The sequence below is a fragment of the Talpa occidentalis genome, unplaced genomic scaffold (genome assembly GCF_014898055.3).
Source record: "Talpa occidentalis isolate TD23 unplaced genomic scaffold, MPIMG_talOcc4v2.1 talOcc4.11, whole genome shotgun sequence".
NCBI classification, from domain to species: domain Eukaryota; kingdom Metazoa; phylum Chordata; class Mammalia; order Eulipotyphla; family Talpidae; genus Talpa; species Talpa occidentalis.
Window position 1 is genome coordinate 64,833,546 of NW_023601104.1, and position 27,503 is coordinate 64,861,048.

Below are 27,503 nucleotides of genomic sequence, written 5' to 3' on the forward strand. Positions count from 1 at the left end.
ATTTGTCATCCCGTCTCTACCCCTTCAATCCATTTTACATGAATGATTGACTGAATTTACATTGAGTGACTTCTGAAGTACTAGCTTTCTACTAGCGTTTAAAAACTCCTTTACCTGGGCCTCCTCAGTGGCGCAGCGGTTGAGCGCTGGGTTGCGAAGTTGCCCGCAGCCTCCGCGGCGCCAGTTCAATCCCCGGCTGTTCCCCGGCCACCAGAGGAGGGTCCCACATGGCGCGCAGACCCCTCCTGCCGCCCGCTGCTCCCCTCAGCAGTGTACTTCGGTCCTTCTGCCTGCTCTGCTCCCCGCTCTGGCTCTGGTGAATTCTCTCACCCTCCCGCGCTTCTGACTGTACCCAGTGCAAGTATAAACAAACAAACAAACAAACAAATAAATAAATAAAAAACATGCCTCTTAAAAAAAAAAAATAAAAAAAAAATAAAAACTCCTTTACCCTGGCATTTTAGGTCTCTCCAATTGTTTTTTAATTAGCCTTCCGAACCTATTTCCCTCTACTTGCTTACATCACCAGGAAAGTGATGCACCCACTTTGTCCCAACTGTCACATTCCCATATTATTGCTTCTTATTGCTTCTCTGCTTTCCAAAATCACTATCTTCCTTATCCATTATTTAATTTCATTTCTTCTTTAAAGCTAAGCCCAAATCCTGCTTCCTCAAAGAAGTAGTTTCCAAGGTAGTGGGGTGGGTCTCTTCACCTTCTTTCTTTCTCTCCCAGGATCAGTTACATGGCAGGCCAGCCTAACAGAAGACATCCAGCCTTTTAGCAAACCTTCCAGCAATTGCAAGAAACAGCTACAGTATGTTTAACCTTACCTAAGAAGTCTATTTATTTTATAGATGCCATAAATTTAGAACAGACTACACTAAAAAAGCTTCTTTTTTTCTTTCTACTTGAACCTTCAACGTTAGAAATCCCAGTCCATCTTTTCTTTTTCTTTTTTTTTTTTTTTTTTTTTTTTTAGGGAAGCAAACAGAAAAGGGGTATTGCTTTGTTTAATATTTTTCAAATCAAATACACCATGGCACAACCATCTGCAAAAATATATTCCGCTTGCATCCAATTCTGCCTTGGCTTTTTGAGGATTAATAATCCCTTCGCATGGGTGTGATTTTATGGCTAATGTAATATTGTGTAAAGACTGCTTTTATATTTCTTTTCTGACTCAGGTAAAAAGTAAAAGGACTTGTTGAAGGGAGGGGAAAAAAAAATCCCAGTCCGTCTTGCAAAGCATCTGACTAGGTCAACATACTGGTAGTGGATACAAAAAACAATGTGTTCTGTGAGTCAAGAAAAAGGGAGAGTAAAACAAAACAAAACTCTGTAGCTATAGGGGAGAGGCTTCTCTGATAAAGGGGTGGAGGTGGAATGGATTGAGAACTGGTCCCAGTGAGAGAATTTGAGAGTAGAAAGTGATAGAAGAAAACAGAGGAGTCTCCCCTACATCTTCAATGCTACAAGTAAAAGCTGGTTTTGTACTTCTTTCAGACTGTGTGAACTTGACCTGTCTCCAAATGGTAAGACTACTTAGGCACAAATGCATATCTCCTCCTTTCTAGAATACAAATATAATGTATCAGAGTGCTGGTTGGAAAGACATGGCATACTCAGTGGGTTTAAATGAAGAATTTTAAAAGGAATTTTTATCAGAGGTGTGGGCAGGCCTAAGGATACAATGAAGGCTGGTGAAGTGTCCAGGCATTAACAACAGTCCAAAGCTGCTCACCATAGGCCTGAAGAAACAAGAGTAGAGAGCAGTGACTCCAGAGACGTGGGGACTAGAAGACAGGTCCCCTAGCAGTAGCTATGGTCATAAAGTCACACTGCCCCTTGCAGAGCCACTTGGGGTGGTGGGGAATGAAGTCCCACATTGTCAGGAGCACTGCTTCTAGACTGGTGTGACAGAGAATTATGGCCATCATTTTGGAACTTTCAGGCTGCTCACACTGCTGGCTACCTCAGATTACAGAGAACACAGGCTGGTGTGTATTTGGTTTAGAACCAAACCAGTGCCTGACAACAGGTGAAGACCTCGGTGTAGGTGAGATGTCACAGGATTTCCACGTGAGGAACTATGGTTATGGAGAGAGAATGTTCAGAAGATTTTGGACACATGAATGACAGAGACTCATCACTGTAATTCTTCACCTACAGACTAAACCTAAGGAAAATATTTACCCTTTCAGGTGGCTTGTAGAAAAACTCTGCTTAATACAGACAGAGAAAAATAGACTGCTCCAATTTAATCCTCTCGAAGGGTATCTGAAAGTGATATGTACTATTTGAGAATAAATTTCCAAATTGATGCCCCCCCAAAACTTAGGGGTGTGTGTGTAGGACATTCTCCTATTAAATGACAAAGTAATCATCAAAAATCAGAAAATTAACACTGGCAGTACAACCTAATCCTGAGTCCCGAGAGCTGAGACATTTCATCAATTATTTTAGCAAATTTATCCATGTCAAATTTAGTAGTCTAATTCAGGAAAAGAAAATATATTTGGATAAGCTTTAATGGATGCCACATAAAGGAGATGATCAGAAATATAAAAACCGGAGGCCAAAAATAAAGAGCTAGAAATTTCTAACTTTTTTCTTGAGCTTAAAATAGTTTGAGAAATCTAAACACTTGAAATCAGCTAAATTGATGATTGACATTTTAAGAAAGATTCAGTCTTTAGAAGATGCATCAAAACACATAAAATCTCAAATAGCTGCAACCAAAACAGCCTTCAAAATACATTACAAGAGGGGCCTCCTTAGTGGCACAGGGGTTAAAGTCTCAGAGCCATCAAGCTATCACCAGCCACTGCAGCATGAGTTCAATCCCCCATCAGGGAGCTAATCCACATGGCCCAGCAGACCTCTCCTGTCTCGCCTGCTGCTCCCCTCAGCAGTGTATTTCAGTTGATCTGCCTGTTCTGCTCCCTACTCCGTCTCTGGTGAATCCTCTCACCTCTGGCCTAGACCCCAGCTCTTCTATGCATAAATAAATAAAATAAATCTTTAAAAAAAAACAGCAAGAATGAAAAACAAACTCAGAAGCACTAAAAGTTATTTTGAATAAAAAGTTTGACTTTTAGGGCCTCCCCGGTGGCGCAGCGGTTGAGCTCTGGGTTGTGAAGCTGCCCGCAGCCTCTGCAGTGCCGGTTCGATCCCCAGCTGCTCCCCGGCCACCAGAGGAGGGTCCCACATAGCGCGCAGACCTCTCCTGCCGCCCGCTGCTCCCCTCAGCAGTGTACTTGGGTCCTTCTGCCTGCTCTGCTCCCGGCTCTGGCTCTGGTGAATTCTCTCACCCTCCCGCGCTTCTGACTGTACCCAGTGCTTGTATAAATAAATAAATAAATCTTAAAAAAAAAAGTTTGACTTTTAGGGCCTCCCTGGTAGCACAAGTGGTTAACAAGCAACCTATGAAGCTGTCCACAGCCTCTGCAGCATGAGTTCAATCCCTGGCCAGCCAGGGGGTAACCCACATGGCATAGCAGACCTCTCCTGACTCGCCCACTGCTCCCCTCAGCAGTGTACTTTGGCCAGTCTACCTGTTCTGTTCCCTGCTCTGTCTCTGGTGAATCCTTTCACCTCCCACACCTCTGGCCTGTACCCCAGCTCTTGTATGCATAAATAAATAAATCCTTAAAAAAAAAGTTTGACTTTTAGGGAAGCTGTGCTTACTCACAAGAAACTAGAGAATAGAAAGGAAGATTGACCAATGAATCCAAGAGAAGAAAGGTTAGAAAATGCAAAATGAAAGAAAGTATACATGGAACAAGTTCTAAAAGGGCAGTCAGAGCAAATGAGAATGTGCTGAAGATGGACTGCCATCTTGGAAAAGACAGCATAGATGGTGGATGTAACAAATGCATTTGAAAATGATGAACTTTTAGAAGATGAATCAAAAGGAGTTTTGAAGAAATGGATCTATATATCTGACTTTAGTATATACTACTTAAAGCCTCTTGAAGTAACAAGAAACCAAACATACACTAAATTATCTAAAGAAGGTAAGTTATTTAATAGACTTAAAGACCATATGAAAAGTCTCCAAGTGAGAATATATGTCTTTGTAGTTAGAAAACCATGGCATATGTTCTGTTCCCCACTCTGTCTCTGGTGAATCCTCTCACCCTCCCACTAATCTGGCCTGTATCCCAGTTCTTGTATATATAAATAAATAAATAAATAAATAAATAAATAAATAAATAAATAAATAAATAAATAAAAGAAAACCATGGCATAAACATGAGAAGGGAGAGATCAAAACTCTGGCAGTAACTTCAAATTCTTTCTGAATGGCATCAAGAAAAAGAAACGAATTTTCACCAAATGACCAATTCAGAGAGAATTTCTCTGTGAAAACAGAGATATAAAAGCAGATATAAAGATCAACCATGCTGTGAAGAGTTGAGCATCTATAAAACAGAAACCAAAAATTCAGAGAATTTCAAATTAACTGCTGGTTATACTGAAATTAGTTTATTTTCCATAAAACACAGGTTTATAATAATGAATTAAAAGCTCTGTTGGCTTAGAGAAAACTTGATAATGTAAGAACAGAAAATGCATGTGCTGAGACATTTGGGAAAATGTTCTTATGTTCCTGATATTCCAAGCAAGATATTTGGCAGAGACTCAAATGGATCACTAGAGAATTCTCTGGATGACCAGGTCCCCAAGGAAAAAGGGCATCCAACTGTGATGCCATGGAGATCCAGGATACAGTATCCTATTTGGACCAGATGTCACTCCTACAGCATTAGGGTCCCAGGAAGAAAGAACCCTCCATCATGCCAATTACATCTTATAGATCCTCATACTGAAGGTGCTCAGAACCTTTTTTTCATACAATTTCCCACTCAAACCGGGAGACTCTGATCCAGACTGTTCCTTCTCTTAGCCTCTTGTCAAGGATCAGATGTTGTAGGGGAACAGAGCAATTCCTGAGAAGTAGAGCCCTTCATTCCTGCCATATGGAGAGTGAGGATGAAGCCCCCCAGGAATCCTTCCATTCCCTCCCCTGGGTTCCTCCTTACTCAGCACATTCTCTTCCAGCAATAAGAAGTGACCATACACCAAAACTAAACTGGCCTCTGTCCACACAGCCTGATGCAAAGTGTGTTGTCTTCAAATTGATCTAGCCATCTAGTGAATGTACTTCTGAAGATCCAAGATCACAGCAGGTTACTTTTTTCCCTAATAGGTTAATTATATACTTTTTCCTTTAAGTTTTATTGCCAAGTGATTATACAATGGCACCAATAAAGCTTGACAGGACTATAAATTTTAAAGATGTGTTATAGTTATAGATTTAAAAAATATGAATCTTGAAAATTACTTGCATTTGCTTTTACTTGTAGATAGAATAACACAATATTTTTGTTTCTAAGTTCATCAGAGTAATTCAGAAATAGATAAAATAACACAATATTTTTGTTTCTAAGTTCATCAGAGTAATTCAGAAATGCATGGTTTTTTGTCTTCTAAAATATTTTTTCTCTTTTGGTTTTATTAACCAATTATACAATAGGTCAAGTGGAAACTTAAATAGGCTTTCTAACTGTACATTATATAATGTGACTGTTACTAGTAAATTGTTTCTAATTTTATTTCTAGAAAGTCAAATTTTTGTTTTGCCACTTAACAAGTCTCTTCTATTGATCTAGAAACAGCATTTTTTTGTTCTCTTATAGTGATTTTTGAACTTTCTGTCACTTAGTTTCTCTGCTATATTTGAGTAATTATATAATTGCTGTAATATAAGTTTGATAGGATTCTAATTTACAGGATAGTGTTTTATACATCTAGTTTATTTAAAAGTGACTTTCACAAGAGAATTGTTTCATTGTCTTCTATTTCTAGTTGGTGTAAAGGTAGTATTTCAGCTGTTTCTATCAAGTCCTCTACAGTATTAACTGTTGTAACAGTCTTATATGAGAAGTCTTACAACCAGAGATATTTGAAACTCAGTTTAGTTCCATAATCCAGACTGAATTTACTCTTGTCATTAGAGTGTCTAATTTAATTTATACTTCAAATGAAATAATTGAAAAATTATTAGTAAAGTAGAAAAAGATAATAATTCTATTTACAAGACTAAAATTTAAAATAAACTTTGGTTTTAAAAATAGATTGGAAAAGCAAAAATTGATGAAATGGCAGATAAATTACTTTTTTTGATAAATTACTTTTTAATCTAATGTTTGTTTTTCTTTATATTCTTTAAATAGACTTAAGATTCTGTAGCATGTAAAGTGTCTGAAGACACAATATATATTGCTTTCTCAGTCCTTACTGTAATTCATCAAAAGTCCACAAGTGCATCATTGGGGAGCTCACACTCGGGAGCTCTGGAGGGCCAACTTTGCACCTGACTCCACATTCAGTGCCGTCACACTAGTAGCTTGCAATTGCACTATGAAAGAGGCACAAGCCATATAAACCAGAACTCCTTCAAATACTCAAATAATCCACCCAAGGGTGCTTTCCACCATCTATCTGCCCTATGGCAGTAATTCTTTTTTTCATCTCTAAATGTGTAATTTATCATTACAAAAAACTTTTTTTCTTACATTGTTGTTACTTTTTGGACAGTAACTATGTGCACTACACCTCAGGGGAGAAATCAAATATAGTGGTAACTCTTAACTTTTATTGTTAAAAGGTCACAAGTACCTAGTCTCCTCCTCCCAGAGGCTCAGATTCAATTGATCTGGGGTGGTACCTAAGCACCCTACTTTTCAAAAGCTTGCTAAGTGGTAGCTAAGATCCAGAACCACTGCCTGAAAATATTTTCAGCCTTTGGTCTGTTCATTGTGGGAAATATCTTTTTTTTTAAAGATTTATTTATTTCTGCATATAAGAGCTGAGTATAGGCTAGAAGTGGGGGCTGGGGGGGATGAAAAAATTCATCAGAGACAGAATGGGGAGCAGAACAGGCAGATTAACTGAAATACACTGCTGAGGAGAGCAGTGGGCAAGACAGGAGAAGTCTGCCTCGCCATGTGGGTTATCTCCCTGGCTGGGGATTGAACTCCTGTTGCAGTGGCTGCAGATAGCTTCACAGTGCTGAGACTTAAACCCTTGCGCTGCCAGGGAGGCCCTGTGGGAGATAGCTTTTGATGTTTCCAACATGTCTTTTTTTTTTTTTTTAAAGATTTATTTATTTATTTTATTTATTTATACAAGCACTGGGTACAGTCAGAAGCGCGGGAGGGTGAGAGAATTCACCAGAGCCAGAGCCGGGAGCAGAGCAGGCAGAAGGACCGAAGTACACTGCTGAGGGGAGCAGCGGGCGGCAGGAGAGGTCTGTGCGTCAGGTGGGACCCTCCTCCGGCCAGGTGGGACCCTCCTCTGGTGGCCGGGGAGCAGCCGGGGATCCAACCGGCGGTGCACAGGCTGTGGGCAGCTTCGCAACCCAGCGCTCAACTGCTGCGCCACCGGGGAGGCCCTTCCAACATGTCTCTTTAAGGAAAAATAAAGTACCTTATTAAGTTCTGAGTTCTCATCTGTTGGAACCTCTCCCCCAATGCAAGTACAGAACAGAATGTGAAAAGATTGTTGAATGCCTTGCACAGAACCACAGGCTTTTCTCAGCTGGAAATCCTTCCTGAGGATGCTTGGGTGTTACCAGGACTCTTTCCCATCATATGTCTAATATCACAGAATGGTTTATTTATGTTGGATGCTGCTTATAACCCAAGTCTCTGGCACTAGCTCATTTTAGATAAATGGTGCCTTTTCTTTTTGTTCTTTGTGCTCACAAAGTATTTAAGTGACTTAGGCAAAGGATTATCTGGCCTTTTATTTAGAACTTGATGAGGCGTCATTAACTCTACTGTTATGTTTGAAATTTATTTTGCATGAAGCATAAGGGTCAAGGAATTGGGTACTTGGGGTGACCATAGTCAGTGTCTGCCACAGCTCCATAGAGATACTGGACAGAGTTGTGTGGGTTTCTCCTTGTGAATGTCTTGGCTCTCTGCATCCTCCACAGTATTTAGCCATTGAGTGATGTTGCTTTGTAATTTGTCAGCCAATATTTCTGTACTTTCTTTGTCTATAACTTTGGTTCCACAGGTTATGGAACCAACCTGAAGAGAATCTGACAGGAATGTCACTTAGGGGTAAGAAGAGAACTTTGATATTCAGTCTGCCTGCCAGTTCTGTGCATGCTTTTACACGGAATGAACTTGCCCCTAGAGTTCAAGTTCCATGTGGCCTGTAAATGCCTGGGATTTGTTATTGTTTCCTCACTGGAAAAATAGAGCAATAATGCCAGCATAAGTGGAGAGAAATCTTCATATCATTTTCTGCCACATAATAAAGAATTATCATTTTTGCACAGCAAAATTTTTATATGTTTAGCTAATAATGTCTGTATTTCATTAATGCTTTAGATGTAAGAGAAACAAATAGGAATGAACCTAAGGATTGTTTGCTTTGTGTCAATATGACCTTTAGGCGATAAACAATACTTTAATTGACTTTCTTCCCATGGGCATTCTACACATCATAACCCCTTCTAAAATTTTCAAGTGAAAAATTTGCTTCTATTTCTTACATTAATGAAATACTACTAAGATGTGAAATTTTTCAAGTTAATTATACAAGTGCTTATGTGTTCACTACCTCAAATATGGCAGTGAACCAGCCATATTTTTTAATTTAATTTTTTTAATTTTATATATTTTTTACATCATTCTTCATTTTGTACAATGTATGCTCTCTCATCTTGGTTATAGTCCCCGTGAAATTCCCACCACCGATTCACCCGTGTACCATTACCGTAGTCCCTTATGCTCTTTCCACCCCTGTTTTGATCCCATGCCCTTCTCCCCTTGTTGATTTTGATTTTCACTTTATTATAATTACTCCCCCCAATCCCTTATTTGGATTCCTACATTCCTCCTGTAAGTGAAACCATCCGGTATTTTTCTTTTTCTTTCTGTCTTATTTCACTGAGCATGATCCCTTCCAGCTCCATTCATGTTGGAATCAACCATATTTGTTTCAGGTATTTTCTTTGTTAAATAAATCAAATGTTACAGATAGTATCAAAGTCCTCCTTTGTGCCTCTTCTAATAGGTTCTTTTTCCTCTCTTTCCAGAAGTAACTACTATTCTGAAGTTGTATTGGACCATTCTCTCCCAAGTCTTTATATTTGTCTTGCAACTATTTGTCCATAAACAGTATCTATCACTGTTGTGTATGTTTTGCTTGTTTTAAAGATTTGTGTAGGGCCTTCCTGGTAGCGCAAGGGGTTAAGCACAGCACTGTGAAGCTATCCGCAGCCTCTGCAGCAGGAGTTCTATCACCGGCCTGCTAGGGAACTACTCACAAAGCACAACAGACCTCTACTGTCTCACCCGCTGCTCCCCTCAGCAGTATATTTCAGTTATTCTGCCTGTTCTGCTCCCCACTCTGTCTCTGGTGAATCCTCTCACTCTGCCCCCCACCTCTGGCCTATACCCCACTTCTTGTATGCATAAATAAATAAATCTTTTAAAAAAGATTTGTGCAAATTATAGCATGTATCATGTACCCACTGCAACCTGCTTTTAGTTTTGAGCTGATGTTTTCTGAGGATTATCTCTTGACATACACAGATCTACATGATTCACTTTATTTATTTATTTAAGATTTATTTATTTATTTTAAACAAGAAGCGGGGTACATGCCAGATGTGCGGGAGGGTGAGAGGATTCACCAGAACAGAGTGGGGAACAGAACAGGCAGACTGACTGAAATACACTGCTGAGGGGAGCAGCGGGCACAACAGGAGAGGTCTGCTGCGCCATGTGGGACCCTCACCAGCCTGAAGGGATCTAACCAGCGCTGCAGAGGCTGCAGACAGCTTCACAGCGCGGCGATCAACTGCCTGCACCACCAGGGGAGGCCCTACATGATTCACTTTAAATGCTTGTTTCTTAATCCATAGTATGAATGTATAATCCCTGTAGTCATCTATCTCCTATTTGTCCCACTTCTGCTTTATTCTCTTCTCCCCTCCAGAAAGAAGAAATTATATATAATATATATATATATGAGGAAAGTAGTTTACTTTTTCAGAAGTATTTGAAAACAGCTTTCTTTCCGACCGTCTAGTCCTCCTCTTTTTTTTAAAAAAAATAGTTACTTTACTGTCCTGCTCTGGATTTATTATTTTTTTCTGCTCTGGATTTAAACTGGACTAACAATTTTACGAGACTGACGGGAAAAGGGAAGGAGAGCTCAGATAGGAATAACATTTAAAAAATTGCAGATTCAATTGCTGCCTAAATGAATATTAAATTGTGCTTTAAAAACAAATGAAAAAACAGCTCTTGCCACAAATTCATTAGTTTAATTTAATAATTTCATGAAGTTTCACATAATTTATCTTGGCAAGAGTGGATAAATTGTAATATAACCCAATCTGTAAGACCCAATCTGTTCATTTATGGCATCAAATTTTCTGGAGTCTCCCTGGTGGCTCAAGGGGTTAAGATGCAACCTAGGAAGCTATCATAGCCTGCAGCATGAGTTTGTTCCCCGGCCAGGGAGCAACCCACATGGTGCAGCAGACCTCTCCTGACTCTCCCGTTGCTCCCCTCAGCAGTGTATTTCAGTCAATCTGCCTGTTCTGTTCCCCACTCTGTCTCTGGTGAGTCCTCTCACCCCCACACCTCTGGCCTGTACCCCAGTTCTTGTATGCATAAATAAATAAATCTTAAAAGCAAAAGAAAAAAATTTCTGTGGCAAGCATGTAAATCATTTTACTTTTGAAAAAGCACTAAGGCTGATGTGAACCCTCAAGACTCAGTCCAGCAGCTTTCTAGTCGTGAACACTGGCTTCCTCAGGGAAGGGTCCCAAAGCTATGGTCATTGGAGAGGGTCATGTTCTTTCATTTAGTTTCCATTTATGTAAAACCAACATGTTTGACAATTTGCAAAGGGATTTTTCCCTCTGAATATTTTTTATAATTTTTTAAATTGAAGTACCATTGCACTAGAACATCAAGGTCATCTGGGAATCATTATAAATCAACATCTGTATATACTATATTAAGTTCACTCGTACAGATCCTCCTCTGAATATTTTGATGCAGTCAATGAAATTGTTCTTGCAGATCTTTCATCCATGTACTGGTTCAGCAAATCAGTAGTACATGTCCTTAAAAAGATTACAGAGGGAAAAGATGAACTCTATACGTTGATAAATTAATTGTATTAATATGCTGTGCTATGGAAAAAATGGGACAAAATACTATGAGATCACAGATCTTGGGAATACCTAATTTTGTATAGGGGTTTGTAATCAATGGTTAATGTATTTGTGTGAGCCATGGTTTTGACTCTGCTCCTGAAATTCCATAGTCATCCAAGTGTAAAAGTGATGGCAGAAATATAAAAAAAGGAATAATATCAATTTTATTCATTTTAGTCTTTATATATCCTTCTGAAGGAGGGATGACGTAGCCAATGATTTTGAGACTTAAAAGGCACTTTTTTCCCTATGATATTCCAATAAAGCTTTTGTTAACAGAATACAACTTCTTCCCTAATGAACATAAGAATGGTACCATTACCACACATATTAGTTACATCAATTTTATTCAAACAGTGGAGTTCTAGAGCTTTGCTGATAGTAGAAATATAAAAAAGAAAATGCAAATAGCCATGAAAATGTTGCCTCTGAGTAACAGGGAATAAAGAAAATAATTGAGAAAGGGAGAGGATTCAAACCTTGACCCAATCAGCAGAGATTCAAGTGACGTCCTGTATGGACTAACAAAAGTTTTCTTGTCAGCTAGCGTGGACTGTAAAAGTCAAATCACTTGGTAAGAAAGTAAAAAATATGGATGATCAGTGGGGACAGAGGCAAGAGAAGAGAAACATGCAGAAATAAGTGGCAGATGGCAAAACCCACAGAAACAGTGGGGTTCTGAGGAACATAAAATCTGAGTGAAAATATTGGTTCTGAGGTAAGAGAATGAGAGTAGCTCTGAAAAAGTGGGATCAGTTAGATGCCCATACTTGTTTATAAGGTCATCAGGCTGCTTTGAAGGCTCACTTCAGCTTTATTGAGAAGACCATCTAGAGAAAGGACAGATTAGCCTCACTTTAACAATACACATGTGTTACGCTTCAGCTGCTGTTTTGCTGAAGGCACGTTGGAAAAATTACATGTCACTCAGCACTCTTACAAAGTGGCAGGTGGTGAGGTGTGGTGATATATGCATGGGGCTCTGTTAGGAAGTATGCAGTGGTGTGACTGAGAGAACCTCAAGCTCTCCTCTTTCCAAGGCAAAATATCTAGTTTGGATACCTTACTAATTGACAAGACAAATGACTTTTTGCAAGAAAATACTGTTAACCATGCTCTGTACTTTTTGAAAAGTGTCTTTGGTATTTCAAGGCAAGACTTGGCATTAAAAGTATAGTTATGCCTGGTAGAAAATGTCAGCAAATCCTAAAACTGCAGAACAAATTGGTGGCTTTTAAAAAGAATTCAATTCTTAGCAAATCTATCCCTTGGACCATTTTAGCAAGCTGATGTAACTAGATTATTTTAGCGAGGCAGCCTCTCCTTGCTATAGCAGGTGCATATGAGTTTAGGAAGAACAAGGACAGACTGGCTAATCTTATGCCAATGCTTCAGGCACCCCCAAATTCAGTTTCAATGACTGAAAAATATTGTTTGCTTCAAGATTTCAAGGTATCATATCAGTTCTTACTCATTTATTTAGAGAATACAAATGTATGTATTAATAGACTAAGATTATTATCAACTTTTTTTTTTTCAAGTTGGTTTTTTTTTTTTTAAAAAGATTTATTTATTTATTTATACAAGCACTGGGTACAGTCAGAAGCGCAGGAGGGTGAGAGAATTCACCAGAGCCAGAGCAAGGAGCAGAGCAGGTAGAGGAACTGAATTACACTGCTGAGGGGAGCAGCGGGCGGCAGGAGAGGTCTGCGCGCCATGTGGGACCCTCCTCTGATGGCCTGGGAGCAGCCGGGGATCGAACCGGCGCTGCAGAGGCTGCGGGCAGATTCCCAACCCAGCGCTCAACCGCTGTGCCACCAGGGAGGCCCGATTTTATCAACTTCTGATATCATTAGTTTAAGATTATTCTGGAAGCACAGCAAAGAGAAATTACTTTATTATTTGGCAATTTTAGAGCTTGTCCTGCCAGGGAAGTTTAATGTCTCCCTTCCCTCCCATTTTATTTTCCATGCAATAAACAAAAAATATATAGATATACATATGTATTATATATAACAGAATATTTTCAGCCACAGTTGTTCTAGAAAGTTCTATAAATGACAAGTTGTATTAGAATTTATTATTATATAACAAGACATGTCACGGCAAACAGGTGGCATGATGTCATTGAGGACGCAGGTGACTTTCATCTTTCTGCCTCTCCCTCTTCTTACGCTCTCTTTAGTTAACAACTCTGTTGTCCCAGGATGCTTGCCCTAGTACCAGACACAGATTTTTCCCCCTCATCAACATTATAACAGAACATTGTTACTTGAGGACCTGCTGTACTTGGAATGCAGCATGATTCTTGGCTAAGCTTATTTCCATCTGTGCTACAATAATTTGTGGGGTGTACAAACCTGAATTCTCCTTTTGTGATTTTTCTTTCCCTTTTTGTTTCTTAAGATATCGTTGTTGTCTTGCCTTGCAGTGGCTTGAGCATAGTCCTTTCTCCTCCTGGTCCTCTAGGAAACTCCAACCCTTAACTTTAGACCTCTAGTTCCCACAGGCTTCATGTTATAGGTCTGAGTCCTTAACTGGACTGTCCTTTTGAGCTTACTTCACTGACTGTGGGAGATGATGTCTTCTGGGAAAATCCCTTTAGGTTCTTTTAGGAGCCGAATGTAATGCTCCCAGTGGAATTTTTTCTACCACCCTTTCACAAGCATCTTCCCTCTCTCATATTTGCAGGGATTAAAACATTCCTAAATAGAGTACTGCTGCCCTTGCAGAATAATCTTTCTAGCTTTTAAAAGAAATCATTACTTACTGAGTACCTTCTAAATGCCGGGTACAGTGGTTGGCATTAGAATACAGCAGTGATTCAACTGTCGTTTCCATCCTTTTGAAGCTGTTCCTTTGTAGTTTCAGACTTTTTCTGGAAAATGGACTTAGTGTGCCCAGCATAGTCACTCTGCTTCCTGTCATAATGCTATTTTCCCTGGGCACAGAGAGACTCCTCGCCCTTCTATTGTGTCACTTTGTGAAGTTGATGCTTGCCACGCTTACAGAAAATCAGGGGATGGTGTGGGGTTTAGAAATGTTCACCACACCAGCTAGAACTTTGCCTCTTTCATAAGCTATCAAGAGCTGGGGTGTATGGCAATTGCAGTGGTCCAGTGCATGGGTGTTGTAGAAACCATTACCTGGATGTTATTGAAAAGCCCAAGGGCACTGATAACAGTGGGATCTTCTAAGGGCAATGTCATGTGAAGAGGATGACCTGGACTTTGATAGGGTTTTGCCATTGAATTTCACTGCAGGAAGCTTTGGGCACATCCTACATGTCTTTAAATCCCTCCATTAAGTGTGCAGGTTGCAGTAAAGGAACTTTTTTGAAGAAATTGTCAAAATTGTCAGTGTATCTATCAGTATGTGCTTCCTCCTCCCACACCCTGAGAATGTTCCTGGCTTTTGGCTTTCATCAGATTTTCATAGGGGCACAGATCCAAAAGAATGTTAAGAAGTATAATGTTCTGGTATTTTTCTGGTTTCAAAATTTACTCAACTCTATGTCCCTTGCAATCCAAATCTCAGTTACGAGATGTACTTATATCTGTTGACAGTTTGCTGCCCTGGTTTCTCTGTTTCTTTTTAGTTGCTCTTTCATTTATCTGGAATGAAGCTATTGTTCATGGCTGAGTAGCTTTACCCAGTTGCCTACTGCTACCAACTGTGCTCACACATGCACAACCCAGGCATAAACAAAGGGCTTCTAGTGTTTTCCAAAGGCTTTATTCTAGGCATATTTAAGTGTATGTCTTACTTTGGTAAACTTTGAACTTTTGAAGCACTTTTAACTTCTTTTTTCTTGTTTGAGCTTCACTAAAACATGGCTAAGTAGGTAGGAAAAGGCATTATCACACCCCGAGGCCTAATTCTGCAGTATCAGTAGGCCTAGATTCAAAGTCCAGTGGAGAGAGCCAGTTGGTTTTCTTTCCCTTGTAGTGAAAGGAGTAAGTTTGGTTAAGGATAAAGAGTTTGGGGGTGGGGGAAAAGAGGAGATAGGTGTTTTTTCTTTGGAGGTAGAAGTGAATATATTAAAGGGATAAGTGACAAGCTGTTTGTGTTCTTCTGAGCAGACAGCAGTAAGGAAAACAAGTCTATTCAAAACAAGTTTATTGCACTGGGTTGTAATAGGATGTTTGCTGACTTAACCATGACTAAGTTTTAATCTTTGGTGGTATAATTGAAGTTATATACTGTACATACTTAGAGATTTTCTGTTGCTGTGCCACCTCAGGTCACCTGGACCTTGTCCTTCCCCTACAAACAGATCCCATTTGGGGAGCTCCTCCTGAAGACTTGTCATATACCCTGTGGTCTGCTGCTCTGCACTGGTCCTACTGGCTTTGTTTTTGGGGGGGATCATTCCTTGTACAAATAGACTCCTGCTCTTCTCTTTTTCCTTGACCAGTGCTATTTGAAGTGTGGCCCACTGACCAGCTTTACAGCCAGTTCATGAAAAGAATAGAAATTGAAAGTAAGAGTTTTAGAAATTTCTCTAGCAACTTGACAGTAATCTTATGTTTATAATAAAAAATTTGGGCTTTTATTTCATCATTAAAATAATTTTTAGGTAGTTTTTTTAAAAGATTTATTTATTTATTTATACAAGCACTGGGTACAGTCAGAAGCTCGGGAGGGTGAGAGAATTCACCAGAGCTAGAGTGGGGAGCAGAGCAGGCAGAAGGACCGAAGTACACTGCTGAGGGGAGCAGCGGGCGGCAGGAGAGGTCTGCGCGCCAGGTGGGACCCTCCTCTGGTGGCCAGGGAGTAGCTGGGAATCTAACCGGTGCTGCAGAGGCTGCGGGCAGCTTCGCAACCCAGCGCTCAACCGCTGTGCCACCGGGGAGGCCCAATTTTTAGGCAGTTTTATTACATTACACAAACATAATCAGATCACAATATATTAAATATTAAAAAAAAAACCCACATAGGTTACTAGCCAGAGTTAATACACGTGTTTAATACCACACACACTCAAGGCTTTGGTAAATGAAGATGAGCTGTTCGCATGGTAACATCCATATTAGCGATTTAGTTTAGCGATTTTTGTGTTGTGTTTTGTAGTTTTGGTATCTTTCACCCATCTGAAATTGCCACTAACAATGCAGTGATATGGTAAGAGGCCTGGAGTATTTTTTAACTTTAGTTTTATAAATTGTACCACATCAAATATTTTAATTCTTCAAACCATGGTTTCCTCATTTTAATATACCTTATGGAGGTATTCTGATTAAATGAAACAGTATATTTTAAACATCTTAGAGTTTGGATCACACATTATAAATGCAATAAATGTTGGCTATTAAGGAACTGTAGTAAACACTATTATAAAATGGAGAGCATATTTATTTGCCATCATGAGAATAGTACAGATCATTAGCATAGTTATAATTATTCATTAAATGTTTATACAATTGTTGGATACTGTAATCTAATCCATGTCCTCCAGCAGTTTAGAATTTAGCAGGACGTATTAAATACACACATGGAAGGTGTATATGGACTAAAATAAGGGCCTTAGAAAAAGAGGAAAAAGTAAAGGGAGGAATCAGTCTTTTTGGTTTCTCTAAAGAATCAAGAAGTTTTAAGGACAATGTTGAGATGAACCTGAAAGGATGAAGATTTAGAACTTTGAGTAAAATACGACATAAAAAAGTTTCACATGATCATGATATATTGAACTAATACCACCAAGTATTAAATAAGACTATTTGATAGCAATAGGTATAACGCCTCTCTAATTAAAGATATATATATATATAGCTAGATAGATAACTCTAGACAAAGATGTTAAGTGGCTATTTCTTAGTTGTGAGATTATGGGCAAATGAATTTTTTTTACTTTTGATATATAAGATTTAATACATAGATATTTTACAAGAATAGTTTTATTTGTCAGGACTTTTAAAATATCTGGCTAGGATCAAGGCTGCTGATTTAAGTGTAATTTGGTCCAACCTTTTAAAAATAATTTTAGTAGTTTGTATTAGCAACTGTAAGTGTTGGGTTACTCTTTCACCTAGTAATTCCATATCAGGGGTATTTATCTTTAAAAACCTATGTTCAAGAAGATATCTATGATTTCTTTATAATGGCAAAAAGAGGATAAGTTATGTTCAAGAACAGAGAATTCAGAAAATTTTGCATGTCCACTTAACATAAATTTATACAATCGTTAAAGTGCTTTTGAAACTTATATACAAATATGAAAAACAGATCACAACTGTAACATTAATATGATAGGACAGAAACCCTAAGAGAAAAATACATCAAATGCTGAGACTGGTTGTGTTAGGGTGAAGGATTTTATTTTATTTTATTTTTTTTTAAGATCCTCATGTTTGCTGATGTGGTTAAAATCATTTTTACAATGGAAGCAATTATTTTAAAGGCTGGGTAGGAAAAGGTGTCTCTCTGGCCCTCTGATTTCAAAGCATCAAATAAATTAATCAAGTATTAAAAACACCTCTTCTATATTCATCATTTACAATCCCTTAGCTTCAACCTCAAAGTTGATCTCCTTTTGTTGGTATTCCTGCCAAGATTTGCATAGAAAAGAACCACAGACAGAAGGGACTTCCAACCCTTCATTTCACAAATGAGGACTCTCATTTGCAGTCCGGCCTTCCCAGCTAATAGTAGAACCAAAACAGGAACCCTAGCCTACCAGGATACCTAACAGTATTTAACACTATTCGTAACTCCACGTCAACTGACGAGTATTAACAAACTTGTCTTGTCTATCCAATGAACACTGGCGTGACCACCATTCTAGCCCGAGGGTGCGATTCCTCCCTCGGCAGAAGGTCTGGCGCTTTCTCACAAGTCCACCACTTGGGGGCCGGCAGATGTTTCAGCCGGTTCTCCTATTAAAGTCCCCGCACCGCCCGCCTCCAGCGCCCGCAGTACCGCAGAACGGCCGACAGGGGGTGCTGCAACCCGCTGGTTTCCGCGGCCCCTCCCCTGGCCAACCGTCGATTGGGCCGGCGCGTGACGTCACGCCGTCTTAGCCAAACAAATGGGTTTGGGGCGAGCGTTGAGCTCCGCCGCGCCGCGCTGGGCGCTCGGTCCGCCTCAGCGGTGGGGAGCGAGCCAGGCCTCCCGCCGCTGCCGCCGCATCGGGGTGTGCAACCCCGGGCTAGGCCCCGGCCGGGGCAGGAGCGCAGGTGGGTCGGGGCCGGGGTCGGGCCGGGCGTGAGGGCAGCGCGGCTGGGGTCGGCGGCGGCCACCGTGGCCGCTCCCCGCCCCCTCCTGCCGCTCCTGGAGCGCCGGGCGGGTGGGGGCGGGGGCGCCGCCCGCGGGTCCAGGGTTCGCGGCGCGCCGGGCGCGTCTGGGGTTGCGACCCCCCGGCCCGCGCCGCCTCCTGCGGCCGCCTCCGCCCGCGCACCCGCAGGGCTCGGAGCGCCCCGCGGGCCACGGAGGGCCGGGCGCGGGGTCCCGGGTCCGGGCTGACGCCGAGGAGATGACGCCTAGGCCGTGAGCGGGCACCGGCCCCGCGCTCTCTCCGTCGGGGCCCGCGGCGGGAGGGGCAATCGGGCCCTTGGCGGGGGTCGCGCCCGCTCGGGCTCGGCCGCTCTGCCCGTTCCTGCCCCGGCGCAGGTGAGCCGGCGCCCGCCCTTAGCCTTCCGCGGGGAGCGGGCCGGGCAGGGGCTCGGGGCTGGCCTCGCTTCTGGGCTGGCGCAGGTCGACTGCGGTTCGGCCCCAGCCCGCGGTGAGGTCATAGTGCTGGGGGTCCGCGTGTCTGTGACGTCAGGGGTTTCCAGGAGAGGGGCTGTGATGTCACCGCAGGCCCCGGCGGGGACCTGGGCGCGCGGAAGCACCGGGTGGACCCCGCAGGGGAGAAAAAAGGAAGTTCGGTCTTCCCTGCAGCGCCCGAAGCCGCTGCGGATTTGAATCGAAAGTTGTTCGATATCAGCGTTTTACAATTTTCATGTAATAGTTGTCAAGTTCTTTAACTTCATTGTAAACAGGCTTGTTAATACAATTCAGGGCACGTTTGATTCAGGGAAATGGAAATCAGGATGTTGGGGGGCGGGGGAGGGGACCTGGGTGCTTCACCTCAACGCCATTCAGGGAACTAAAGCAAGTTTGGTTTGATTGGGATTGCTGGAAAAAATGGAACCAGTTTGAGTGCTGATGATTCAGTTGGCCGTTCTCTTTTGCTAGACAGTTTTGAGATCATCTGTCTACATGTTGTCATTTTGCTTAGAGAATGGCCAGGAAGAGAGAGGGCGGATCTTAATGTGAGCCTTTTCTATTGCAAGGGGGTGGGGAGGTTTGAATTAATCCAGTATTTCTTAAATAATAATTACCCGACGATGTAATTTATCCAGGTTGTCCCTGTCCCGTGCTACCATGGATAATTGAGGGTTCCCTATGGGCACAGCTCAGCAACAAGCCTTTTTCTTGCTTTCTTACTAAGACTGAGCTTTAACAATATAACAACATCCCAGGACTGCGTGCCTGGACAGGTAACTGAAATTTTGTTTATAGTGCTTTCAAATACGAAACTACAAAATTTTTCAAAAGTGCCTCGTCTACGAATATTTTTCTTACAAAGATTTCAAAAGAGATTAGGCTAAAGTGTATCTAATCATTTGTCATTACTGATCCGTCTTCAGGTATTCCAGCATCTTAATTCTTTGACTCACTAATAATTTCTTCCTCACTATAATCATTTAAATAGTGTCTAGTTGGAAAGGTAGGTGACTTAAAACTGAAACGTAATTTCAATTTAGTGTTTTCTTCCAGAAGCTTTGATAGGAATCCATTGTCACTGACCTTGACTTACAGAGTTGTGTTAATACTTCCTGCTCACCGTTTGCGTTTTGAAGGTTATTGATAAGGTATTCTCTCTGGATTTTGCATCAGCATGTAGATGGAAGTTCTGCTATGCCCCTGAATACAAGAAATGAAGGCAAACATTTATTATTAGATTTGACTAGGAGTTCAGAAATCAGGACTTTACTGTTAACCTCATTTTGATCCTCACTATACCTTGGAAACTTGATAGCATTGTTATGTACAAATGAAAATTGTTATTCTGTCTCATTTTAAGAAATCAGAACTTTCATGGTGACAGTGTCGAGTGACCAACAAAATTTGAACTTTAGATCCTTACGACTGATTAGTTTACCAAATTAAGTGTGAGACTGCTGATATTGAGGGTGTAATCTTTAAGAGGAAAGGAGCATGGCAAGAAGTTATGTAATGAAATTGAAGGAATTGTATACTTCCACATGTTTTTTTCCAGATAACCTTTCTGGGGCACCCTGTATGACACTGTAAATTTAGTGCACTAGTGCAAGTGGAAAGGAATGAAAGTCAAAACTGAATATAAATTTCAGGATATATGGACGATGTTAATAAAGTAGCTCCTCCTTGGCAGTGCATTTCCCCCTCTATTTAGTAGCTAGGAATTTTTATTTATCCTCATTAAAAAATGACTACGTGGAGAAAAAGTATCTTAGTGTGTTCTAATGTGACAGAGGAACACTGACAGTCATAAAGGAGTCAGTTTGTGTGTATATTTTTATAGCTATTTAACAACCATAACTCTTCTGAAACATTTTAGAGTTTGTTTTCTACTTTCGGCAGAATGCTTTTCTTCAGCTACTTGCAGTTTTGGGTCAGCTTTTTACTTCTTATAAATGGAAATTTATTTGAGATCAATTTTATTTTAAAATATTTATCATCTTAGTTACATTTGAAAAGGCTAAATCAACCAGTCCTTAGTGTTTATTTCTGAAAGATTTAAGCAAATATCATGAGGAATGAGTTATATTTTAGAAATTCTTTAGAATGTATTTATTGGCTCAATTCTGTTAAGGTAACATTTAAGTTCCTACACAGGTTTTCTGCTTTATGTTCTAAACTTAACTATATTCAGCCAGTTTAATATGGACAGTGTTGACATTCTACTAAACATAAGTCTTTTTTAATATTTGTTGGGGAGAGACCATATTAATTGGTAGAGACATCACTTGGTGTTATTTTCCAAAATTTGCAGCTGTTTAGAACCAAATACTTGAGGGAAGCTGCTGTGGTATAATGAATGCCTTCCTTGTTAGGTCATGTGTGACAAAGGCAAAATTCAGCAAGTGCATAATCTGTAGTCCTTTGGAAGCAACAACAACAAAAAAGAGCAGATTATCCAAATGCATTTAGGTCATCTGGAAATTGAATTCCTGTCAATCCTTATCTTTGCATAATTCTTTTTCTCCTCTTTAATTCATGCTTGTGGTATGTTGAAGTTGATTAACATATTGTAATATCCAGGAAAATATTAATGGTTAAAAGTATAGATGCTTCCTTATGTTAATTTATCAACTTTTAATTTCCAATTCCTTCTTCTAATTAGCTCGCCACAGAAGAGGCTCCAGATCGTCCCATTTTCAAAATTAAACCTAAGAATCCTAGCACGCACATTTCCTAGCCCAGCACAGCGTAGGTACAAATGTAAAGCTTAGTGCTATGTAAATATGATTTTTATTGTCATGCACAGGTTTCATTCATTCAACAAATTTTGAGTACTTCTATGTCAGGTACAGAGCTTGTGACAGACTGTGTGACACACAGATGAATTGTCTTGCTACAGCATCCTTGACCACTGATTTTAACCTTCCCTTGCAATGGAGATGCTTGGGTTTGAGATGCTAGAATTGGATCGAGAGGATGAATCAATGATGTTATGTCAGATTGGTGAGAGGTATCATCTGGAGGTCAGTTTAATTAGCTATTAGAAACTCAGCTTAAAAAAATAGGAAATAAATCATCATAGATGAAAGGTTCTAGACTACACAGGTTTGGATTGCCCTAGAATGAATGGAACTTAGTAGAGCAAGTACTTTCTTTGAGGCAAGTGCTCAAGACCAGTCTGTATAAGCAGTCTAAAATTAGAGGTCGAGAGAAGAGGGACCATCTGGACATATCGCTCTCAGAGGCATGCATATATCATTTTTATTTTCCTTTAAAATCAATTCTTAACTACCAGGTTCAGAAGTACTGAACCTCTCACAACCTTCATTTCTACACTGCTTTCTTCCCCTGACATCATGAAAAATTTCATCACAGAAAAGTTGAAAGAATTGTTTGTACATTGAATAAATACCCACCACATATTCTGTAATTCATGTTGTCCTATATTTGCTTATTCATCCCTCTTATTCTTCCTTTATGCATTCTTAATTCCATCTTATATTTTTATTGTGCTTTATAGTAAGCATTGTTTACCCCTAAACACTTTCAGCATTTCTGTCATGAATTACATACTTGTTTTTTAGGTAAAATTTGTACACAGTAAAATGTACAAATCTTGTGTATACTGTTTCCTTAGTCTGGACAAATTCATCTGTGTGTGTGTGTGTGTGTGTGTGTAACCCATAACCCCTTCAAGATACACAGTTATGCACTGCATGTGACATTTTGGTCAACTACAGGTAGCACATGAACTGGAAAAGCCTAGGTGTACACTCATTCACACAAAGACAGAATTGCCTAATGATACATCCTCAGAACATATCCCAGTCATTAAGAGGTGTGATTGTATAGAACATTACCGTCATTACAGGAAGTACCTTTGTGCACGTTCCAAGTCAATTTATTATACTTTTTAATATCCTGTAATCTTATTTCCACTCTGTGGTTCCTAAAACTACCTGTTCAGAGGAACTACTTTGTTACCAACACATTCGAGTAATATTGTGCTAGGTATTCAGAATATAAAGAGATGAAAACAGAATCCTTGCTTTCTTTAAGCTTATTATTTGGTTTGTTTCTGAAGAGATAAATACTGTATGAATTCAGAGAAGGCAACTGAGATTGTCAGAGAAAGCTTCCTATATGTCATTCTTAAATTGCTTTATTTTAGGGTTCAGAGAAGACTTAAAAAAAAAAAGACTTGGTGTAAAGGAACAGTTGCAGACATGGGTGATTGGGACCCAATTTTGAAAGGATTTTGGACATTGTTCTGTACCCAATTGCAATTTTTGAGGAGTAAAAATATCTTTTAAATTTTTATACTCTTTGTCATATTTGTTATTTAATTGTACAAAAGTACCTTTTAATTTTCTGAGTTCTCTCCTCTATTGATCTCAGCTTTGCTAGCAATTCTATTTCTTCCAGATCCAAACTATCTAAAGCTCTACTCTCAGCTTTTTGTTATACACCTTGTAATCTGGATTTTAGTTTTTAGGGCTTTTCATTTATAATTCTTTCCAGCTAATGCCTACACCTGTATGTGTAAATTGATAATTTATTTTCTGGCAGCAAATAGGATGCTTTTTGTTTATCCCTGTTTACTTTGTATTTCATTTATTGTTCATTATTCTGTAGCAGGACCATTTGTGCCCAGTATTTGTTGCAAATGGAACAAATTTATTAAGGAAGAAAGATGTATAAACTTTGAGTGGGCTGAAGGAACAGATAAGCAGAGCTATTGGAAACAGACCCCAGAATGAAAGTGCAGAATGTTGCCTGCTAAGGGGGCTACTGCCCCCACCAACAATGTTACTGAATTAGCAAGCTACTGCCATCAACCCCAAGCTAGTTTAATTTCAATTGGAGGTTAGTGAACGTAAAATGTAAAATACTTTTTTATCATCTGTACTTATAGATATCCTGAATTCTCTACCTAAACCCTTTGGTGGGAGTAGATGGAGTGGCGCCTCTGAGTTTAAAAACCATTATGTCGTTTATATCATCCTTAATCCAGCCTCTCTCCTTTTACTCCCATAGTGTGATATTTTGATTTATAATAAGTGTATATTGTTCTTCGTCCTATTTCTGACACAACTCTTAAAACATAGGGTGGGGAGGCAGGAGGGTGGTGGTATTCCTAAGTATTAGAGCTAAAAAGTGTCTTGTTATGTGGTGACTTACGAGGTGACTTTTTATAGCATGTCAGGTTAGGACTGGTTGCCTTTGGAGCCAACCTTGTGTTTGGAGGATTGGAACTTTCATTCCTATACATTGACCTTCAGGGAGGAGAAAGGGGCTGGTAATTGCTATGGCCAGTGGTTAATGAGCTGTGACTATGTATTGAAGCCTCCATAAAACCCCCAAAAAGGATGGTGTTTGGAGAGCTTGCGAACATGGAGAGGTGTGGGGAAGGTGGACAGGTATATGAAGGCGCCATGCTTTTCCCATATTCCTTGCCCTGGGTATCTCTTCCATCTGACTGTCCCTGAGTTTTATCCTTTTATAGCATACTGATAATCTAGTAAAATGTTTCTTTGAGTTCTGTGACCTGTTCTAGCAAATTAATTGAATCCAAGGAATGTGGGTCATGGGAACCTCAGATTTATAGTTAGAAGTAATGTTGCTAGTCTAGGCTTTTGATTGGTTTCTGAATCAGTGAAGAGGTCAGTCTTGTAGGGCTGAATCCATAACCTGTGGAACCTGATGCTGTCTCCTGGTAGATGTTGTCAGAATTGAGTTCATTTGTAGGGCACTCAGCTGTCTGGAGAATTATTTGTGTGTGTGGAACCCTTTCCTCCAATTGGAAATTGGGTCCAGAAACTCTGAAGTCAACCAGTCATCAAATTTTAGTGAACCTTTCATTTGAATGCCTTTTTCTGATCAGTCTCTTCTAACATAGTGGATCTCCAATTTGGAGTGTGTGGAATATTCTTTTGGACAATAAAAAAGAAAAGTACTAGAGCCTAGAGCTCCCGTTTTTCTCATTCTTTCGGTTTTTATTTTTGTGTATGTATTATACTGTATGTAAAAATAGTACAGTGGCACGTGGATATATATAAAGTTTATAAATATGAGCACATGTTAACAATATTTTAAATCATGGAAGTGGGAAGGTCAGAAAAGTGAGATAACTATAAAGTATTGCTGTCCAATAGAATTGTATTATAAGCCGCATGTAACTTAAAATATTCTAGTTAGCTACATTAAAAAAGTTAAAAGCAGCAGCTGAAAATAATTTTAATACTTTTAATAATGCTTAAGAAAGTGTATCTCAAACATGATTTCTACATGTAACCCATGTAACATAAAAATTATTGGAATAGCTTACATTCTTATTTTCTTACAAAGTTTGAAATTCAGTGTGTATTTTATATTTAAATAATTTCATTTCAGGCTACTGATACTTCTGGTGTTCAAGTCACAAGTGGCTAGTGGCTTCTGTTGAAGCTCTATCAAACTCAAATTGATCCTCCTGAGTTTAAATTTCTATTGTCCCTTGGGTAATTTTCACAGACCCATTATTTGCTGCCATTAATCTTTTTGTACACAGTTGACAGCTTTATTGTACAAAAATACCATTGAGATGTTACTCTCTTGCACTAGGTTTCTGTGGCATCACCTTTGAAAGGGTAGCTTTTAGGACTTTCTGTAATGGTCCCATCCTTTCCCGCCTTTTCCTGTGACTGCCTGCAACAAACTTGGTGCTTGATTGCACAGTTTCTTTAGTGTGGCCTCCCCTTTCCATGTCTCCAGATACAATCATTATAAGAAGTCTTTCCCCATAAAACTTATTGGACTCTCCAGTACCTCTGCAATTTTTGTTACCTGAACTCCTGCCCTGGCTATTGAGTAACCACTTAACACTTTAGCACTTCATTATAAACTGTTTATTGCTAATTGTTTCCTGAATATTACTTTTAACCTGCCACTAATTTCTAAATTTATGTTACCAGATTGTAGATGCATAATTGAAGTCCTTATCTTTAAGGACATTCTGGGCTGTTTAAATTTGTAGCTTTAAATGTTTTTGAAAAAAATCTTTTTTCAACTTAGGCACCTTCCAGCAGATTCCGTTGTAAGGCTTTGTATTAAAGTGTTAATTTCTTGAAAAGTGAACTGTTTAATGTTGATAAAGTATCTGTTTGGAGCTGTAAAATCATTCTTGGAAATACAGTAAGTATTGATTAGCTGGAGTTTCTGAAGATGAAATTTGAGTTTGATAAGGAAGTCGAAAGGCACATTTACTGTATTGTCTAGGAACTAGGAGAGGCAAACTTGTTTCCAAAGTAGGACAAGAGATTTTATTTCAAGTTCAGTCATCAGGATTATTCTCTGGAGGTTTTCCCATACTTTATATGCACCAGTCACTTTAGTCCTAGAGGATAAGTTCCTCTGCTTCAGGAAGTTTTCTGGATAAATGAAGAGTTCTACCATCATCATATTTGAGCTCATTTGGGAATACTGCAAAGAGGACTATGAAATTGGAACCTGAAATTAATCATAAGAAGGTCATATAGCTGTTGCTTTAGGTAGGAATTCTGTTTTTTATTTGATATTTTCCTTGCCAGAGTGGTTTTTTTTTGAACATGTTGTATGGTTAAACTTGATAAAAGTTATGTGCCAACATTTTTTACTTGTGGAATTTCAGGACCTGTTTATCAGTGATTTACTTGAAAAAAATTAAGAATTTGTAGATATACCAGACATGATGCTAAGTGTATTACTTCTAGAAGATTTTTGAGATCTTGTATTTATTATTTAGCAAGTAGCATCCTTAAGAATTATTCTTTTGGGGCCTCCCCAGTGGCGCAGCGGTTGAGCGCTGGGTTGCGAGGCTGCCCGCGGCCTCTGCGGCGCCGGTTCGATCCCCGGCTGCTCCCCGGCCACCGGAGGAGGGTCCCACATGGCGCGCAGACCTCTCCTGCAGCCCGCTGCTCCCCTCAGCAGTGTACTTTGGTCCTTCTGCCTGCTCTGCTCCCCGCTCTGGCTCTGGTGAATTCTCTCACCCTCCCGCGCTTCTGACTGTACCCAGTGCATGTATAAACAAAAACAAACAAACAAACAAACAAATAAATAAATAAAACATGCCTCTATTAAAAAAAAAAAAAACTCTTAAAAAAAAAAAAAAAAGAATTATTCTTTTGTCTTGTTTAACGCTTTGTGCATCCCTCCGCCCCCATTTTTGGTAATTATCATTCATAAGATTATTAAAATGCAAATAAACACTTTCCTGAAAATTTCATGTTTTGGTTTTATTAACTGGCAGGAGATTCTAATGTTTCTTCACATTAAAATGTTACATTTTGAGTGCATGTATTTTTAAGACTACACCATTGTTTTACCATATAAAACATTTTAGAACTACTGATTTTTAAAAATTTGATGGTCTTGACATTTAAGTGAACTTAAACTATGTTTTATTTCTGAATTTAAAAAATGAATTCTTTTTCTCCATTATTTGACCTGAAGATTTAGTCCTTTATATTACAACTTCTTAGTTACCTAAAATATTATCAAAAGTTACCTGATTCTCACT

At 39.6% G+C, this 27,503-nt stretch overlaps 1 protein-coding gene across 7 annotated transcripts in view; it reads left to right on the plus strand.

Moving 5' to 3' along the window:
- The first annotated feature begins 18,278 nt into the window (after positions 1-18,278).
- Positions 18,279-27,503, plus strand: part of FBXO34 (F-box protein 34) — a 66,087-nt gene continuing 56,862 nt past the window's right edge. For 3 of the 7 annotated variants that reach the window (XR_005123758.2, XM_054690619.1, XM_037503391.1), the window contains exon 1: positions 18,347-18,435. The gene's annotated coding sequence lies outside the window, so the exon portion shown is untranslated. Of the gene's footprint in view, positions 18,436-19,048; positions 19,202-27,503 lie in introns of those variants that run through there. The other 4 variants (XM_054690615.1, XM_054690618.1, XM_054690628.1 and 1 more) reach the window with 2 other exon arrangements.